Raw genomic sequence first — 6,367 nt, 5'->3', positions numbered from 1 at the left:
GCAAAATAATTCCCTGCATATGATTGAATTAGATACAGTGCGCGTGAAATTTGAAACGGGCCTGGAAACAAACAGCGGATTCGCATTTTTTTATTTGTTTATGGGATCAGGGCATCGCTGGCAATGCCAGCATTTATTGCCCATCCCTAGTTGCCCTTGAGATGGTGATGGGGAGCCGCATTTTTGAACCGCTGCAGTCCGTGTGGTGAAGGTACTCCCACAGTGCTGTTAGCGAGGGAGTTCCAGGATTTTGACCCAGCGAAGATGAATGATCAGCGATATACTTCTAAGTCAGGATGGTGTGTGAATTGGAGGGGAACTTGGAGCTGGTGGTGTTCCCATGCGCCTGCTGCCCTTGTCCTTCTAGGTGGAAGAGGTCGCGGGTTTGGGAGGTGCTGCCGAAGAAGCCTTGGTGAGTTGCTGCAGTGCATCTTGTAGACGGTGCACACTGCAGCCACGGTGCGCCGGTGGTGGAGGGAATGAATGTTTAAGGTGGCGGTTGGGGTGCCAATCATGGGGCTGCTTTGTCCTGGATGGTGTCGAGCTTCTTGAGTGTTGTTGGAGCTGCACTCATCCAGGCAAGTGGAGAGCATTCCATCACAATCCTTACTTGTGCCTTGTCGATGGTGGAAAGGCCTTGGGGAGTCAGGAGTTGAGACACTCGCTGCAGAATATCTAGCCTCTGACCTGCTCTTGTTGCCAGAGTATTTATGTGGCTGGTCCAGTTAAGTTTTCGGTTAATGGTGACCCCCAGGATTTTGATAGTGGGGGATTCGGCGATGGTAATGCCGTTTAATGTCAACAGCTGTACGACATGTCCGATATTCCAATCTATTCAAGTTAAAGGAACTGAATGATGACTTGAGCGGACTACAGATGATAGGTGCGATAATGCCTTTTTTATGTCCCGCCCATGTACAAATCTGTCCACAAAATATTTGAAACAATTAATAATGACGTAGAGTCAAATTTACCTCTTTGGAGCTTGGCTACCTGGCATCTTCTGAGCGGGATGGAAAAGGAAATAGCTCCATGGAAGGGATGCATGCCTACATAAGAACACAATAACATAATAAATAGGAGCTGGATTAGGCCATTCGGCCCCCGAGCCTTCTCTGCCTGTCCATGAGATCATGGCTGATCATCGACCTCAACTTCACTTTGCCACCTTATCTCCATCTCCCTTGATTCCATTAGAGTCCAAAAATCTTTCATATGAACATAATAAATAAGAGCAGGAGTAGGCCATACCGCCCCTCGAGACTGCTCCGCCATTCAATGAGATCATGGCTGATCATCGAAATTCAGTACCCTGTCCCTGCCTTCTCCCCATATCCCTTGATCCCTTAGCCTTAAGAAATATATCTAACTCCTTCTTGAATATATTTAATTAATTGGCCTCTACTGCCTTCTGTGGTAGAGAATTCCACAAGTTCACCACTCGCTGGGTGAAGAAATTCCTCCTCATCTCAGTCCTACATGGCTTACCCCTTATCCTTAGACTGTGACCCCTGGTTCTGGACTCCCCCGCCATCGGGAACATCCTTCCTGCATCTAGTCTGTCTAGTCCTGTTCGAATTTTAAAAGTTTCAATGAGATCCCCTCTCATTCTTCTAAACTCCAGCGAGTATAAGCCCAATCGACCCAATCTCTCCTCATACGTCATTCCTGCCATCCCAGGTATCAGAACATAAGAGCATAAGAAATAGGAGCAGGAGTGGGCCATTCGGCCCCTCGAGCCTGCTCCCCCCATGCAATAAGTCCATGGCTGATCATCGACATCAACTCCACTTTCCCGCCAGATCTCCATATCCCTTGATTCCCCTAGATTCCAAACATCTATCTATCTCAGCCTTCAAGATGCTCTATGACTGAGCATCCGCAGCCATCTGGGGTAGAGAATTCATAGATTCAAAACCCTCTGAGTGAAGAAATTCCTCCGCATTTTGTCTAAAATGTCCTACCCCTTATCCTGAGCCTATACCCACTAGTTCTAGACACTCCAGCCAGGGGGAAACAACCTCTCAGCATCTACCCTGTCAATCCCCTTCAGAATCTTGTATGTTTCAATGAGATCACCTCTCATTCTTCTAAACTTCAGAGAGTATCGGCCCATTCTACACAATCTCTCCTCATAGGACAACCCTCTCATCCCAGGAATCAATCTGGTGAACCTTTGTTTCACCGCCTCCAAGGCAAGTATATCCTTCCTTAGATAAGGAGACCAGAACTCTGCACAGTACTCCAGGTGTGGTCTCCCCAAGGCCCTGTACAATTGTAGCAAGACTTCCTCACTCTTATACTCCAACTCCCCTTGCAATAAAGGCCGACATGCCATTTCCATTACATATTGCTTGCTGTACCTTTATGCTAGTTCTTTGTGTTCCTTGCACGTGGACACCCAAATCTTTCTGAACACCAACATTTGAAAGTTTCACATCGTTTATAAAATATTCTGTTTTTCTATTCTTCCTACCAAAGTAAATAACCACACATTTCCCTACATTATAGTTGGTCTGCCACCTTAATGCCCACTGAATTAATCTACCTGTATCCCTCTGCAGACTCTTTTAGTTCTCCTCATAGTTTACTGTCCCACTTTGCATTGTATTGTGATCAATTTTGGATACATTTAAGAACATAAGAAATAGGAGCAGGAGCAGGCCAATCGGCCCCTCGAGCCTGCTCCACCATTCAATAAGGTCATGGCTGATCTGAGCCTAACCTCAAATCTACTTTCACTCTCCATCCCACCCAAACCCATGTGATCTCCCGGGGGAGGCGAAAAACCAGTTAAAAAACCCAATGGCCAATTTGGGAGAAAAAATCTGGGAAATTCCTGTCCGACCCATCTAGGCAACCGAAACTCGTCCAGGAGATCACTCTATCCCTGTATTTCCTACAGTGCTTACCTTCTGCAAAAGTGATCTCCACCCCAGCCAGGAACAGGCCCAATTTACTCTTTAAGGACACCTAGCTGGCAGCCTGTTCGATGTCTCCACTAATCCCTGGGAATAGAAGCATCTCCTGAAATCAACACAGAATTAGAACACAAGAAGTAGGAGCAGGACCAGGCTACACGGCCCCTGGGCCCGCTCCGCTACCCACAGGGCCATGACCGTTCTGAACCTAGACTCATGTACAATTTGCTGCCCGCTCCCTGTAACCCCTAATTCCCTTTACTTCTAGGAAACTGTCTATTTCTGTTTTAAATTTATTTAATGATGTAGCTCCCACAGCTTTCTGGGGCAGCAAATTCCACAGACCTACTACCCTCTGAGTGAAGAAGTTTCTCCTCATCTCAGTTTTGAATGAGCAGCCCCTTATTCTAAGATTATGACCCCTAGTTCTAGTTTCACCCATCATTGGGAACATCCTCACCGCATCCACCCGATCAAGCCCCTTCACAATCTTATATGTTTCAATAAGATCGCCTCTCATTCTTCTGAACTCCAATGAGTAGAGTCCCAATCTACTCAACCTCTCCTCGTATGTCCACCCCCTCATCCCCGGGATTAACCAAGTGAACCTTCTTTGTACTGACTCGAGAGCAAGTATGTCTTCTCTTAAGTAAGGACACCAAAACTGTATGCAGTATTCCAGGTGCGGTCTCACCAATACCTTGTACAACTGCAGCAGTTCCTCCCTGTTTTTATATTCTATCCCCCTCGCAATAAAAGCCAACATTCCATTTGACTTCTTGATCACTTGCTGCACCTGCATACTAACTTTTTGAGTTTCGTGCACTAGGACCCCCAGATCCCTTTGTACTACAGTACTTTCCAGTTTCTTGCCATTAAGATAATAACTTGCTCTATGATTTTTCCTGCCAAAGCACATAACCTCACACTTTCCAGTATTGTATTCCAACTGCCAAATCTCTGCCCACTTACTTAGCCTGTCTATGTCCCCTTGCAGGTTTTTTATGTCCTCCTCACTCACTACTTTCCCTCCCATCTTTGTCTCATCTGCAAACTTTGATATGTTACACTCGGTCCCCTCCTCCAAATCGTTAATATAGATTGTAGAGAGTTGGGGACCCAGCACTGACCGCTGCGGAACACCACTAGTTACTGATTGCTAGTATGAGAATGAACCATTTATCCCAACTCTCTGCTTTCTGTTAGATAGCCAATCCTCCACCCATGCCAGAATATTACCCCCAATCCGTGATTTTTTATCTTGAGCAATAATCTTTTGTGTGGCACCTTGCCAAATGCCTTTTGGAAGTCTAAAAACACTACGCCCACTGGTTCCCCTTTATCCACCCTGTATGTTACTTCCTCAAAGAACTCCAGCAAATTTGTCAAACATGACTTCCCCTTCATAAAACCATGCTGACTTTGTCCTATTAAATTATGTTTATCCAAATATCCCATTACTGTCTCCTTAATAATGGACTCTAAAATTTTACTAAGAGGACTATAGTTTGCAGCCTTCTGCCTACTTCCCTTTTTAAATAATGGTGTTACATTAGCAGTTTTCCAATCTGCCAGGACCTTTGCTGAGTCCAGAGAGCTTTGGAAAATTATTACCAATGCATCCACAATCCCTACCGCCATTTCCCTCAAGACCCTAGGATGTAAGCCATCGGGTCCAGGGGATTTATCCGCCTTGAGTCCCATTATTTTACCGAGTACCACTTCCTTAGTGATTTTAATCGTATTTCGCTCCTCCCCCGCTAGATCCCCCTGTTTGTCCAGTGTTGGGATATTCTTAGTGTCTTCTACTGTAAAGACTAATACAAAATATTCATTCAGTGTTTTTGCCATCTCCATGTTTCCCACCATTAATTTCCCGGTCTCATCCTCTAAGGGACCAACATTTACTTTAGCCACCCTTTTTCTTTTTATATAACTGTAGAAACTTTTGCTATCTGTTTTTATATTTTTTGCTAATTTACTTTGATAATCTATCTTCCCTTTCTTAATCAATCTTTTAGTTATTTTTTGCTCTCTTTTAAAGACTTCCCAATCCTCTATCCCCCCACTAGATTTGGCTACCTTATATGCCCTTGTTTTTAGTTGGATACTATCCTTAATTACTTTACTTAGCCACGGATGGCTATATTTTCTTTTACACCCTTTTTTCCTCAGTGGAATATTTTTTTTTTGGAAGTTTTAAAATAACTCCTTAAATGTACACCACTGATCATGTACCGTCTTACCCTTTAATCTATTTTCCCGGTCCACTCTAATCAATTCCGCTGGCATACCTGTATAGTCTCCTTTTTTCAAGCTCAGCACGCTTGTTTGAGATCCAACCTTCTCACCCTCTAATTGAATATGGAGGATCCTTTACTGGGACATTTTTAATTAATCCTGTCTCATTACACAGGACCAAATCTAAGGTTGCTTGCCCCCTGGTTGGTTCAGTTACATACTGCTCAAGAAACCCATCCCTAATACACCAAATGAACTCATCCTCAAGGCTGCCCTGCCCAATTTGATTTGTCCAGTTAATATGATAGTTAAAATCCCCCATAATTATAGCTGTTCCCTTATTACAAACCTCAACTATTTCCTGATTAATACTCTGTCCAACAGAGTTGCAACTGTTCAGAGGCCTATAGACTAGGCCCACTAGTGTTTTTTTCCACTTATTATTCCTTATCTCCACCCAAACTGTTTCACTATCCTGATCCTTTGGCCCAATATCATTTCCATGTATTACAGTGATTCCTTCCTTTATTAACATAGCCACCCCACCTCCCCTTCCTTTTTGCCTGTCCTTCCTGAATGTTAAATAACCTGGTCTGTTTAATTCCCAGTCATGATCACCCTGCAGCCATGTTTCTGTAATGGCCACAAGATCATACCCATATGTAGTTATTTGTGCCATTAACTCGTCCATTTTGTTATGAATGCTACGTGCATTCAGATAAAGAACTTACAAATACGTTTTGTGACACTTAGTTCCTGCTTTTTCCCCTTTTACTACTTTACTTTTTACTCCATACCTTCTGTCCCTTCCTGACACGCTCTGGTTTTTAATTCCCCCACTGCTACCTAAGTCTATAACCTTCTCCGTTGTCCTTTTTATTATTTGCGCTCTAGAAACCTCCCCCCCACTTATTAGTTTAAAGCCCTCTCTACAGCCCTAGTTATATGATTCGCCAGGATTCTAGTCCCAGCACTGGCCAAGTGAAGTCTGTCCCAACGGAACAGCTCCCTCCTGTCCCAGTACTGGTGCCAGTGTCCCAAGAAGCAAAACCCATTTTTCCCACACCAGTCTTTGAGCCACGCATTTAACTCTCTAATTGTATTTATCCTAGCCAAATTCGCTCGTGGCTCAGTTAATAATCCAGAGATTATTACCATTGAGGGTCTGTTTTTTAATCTGACCCCTAGCTGCTCATACTCCTTTA

Source organism: Somniosus microcephalus, unplaced genomic scaffold (genome assembly GCF_052327205.1).
Source record: "Somniosus microcephalus isolate GS21.2 unplaced genomic scaffold, FLI_Smic_1.0 unresolved_chr9, whole genome shotgun sequence".
NCBI classification, from domain to species: Eukaryota; Metazoa; Chordata; class Chondrichthyes; order Squaliformes; family Somniosidae; genus Somniosus; species Somniosus microcephalus.
This window is presented reverse-complemented; position numbering follows the sequence as displayed.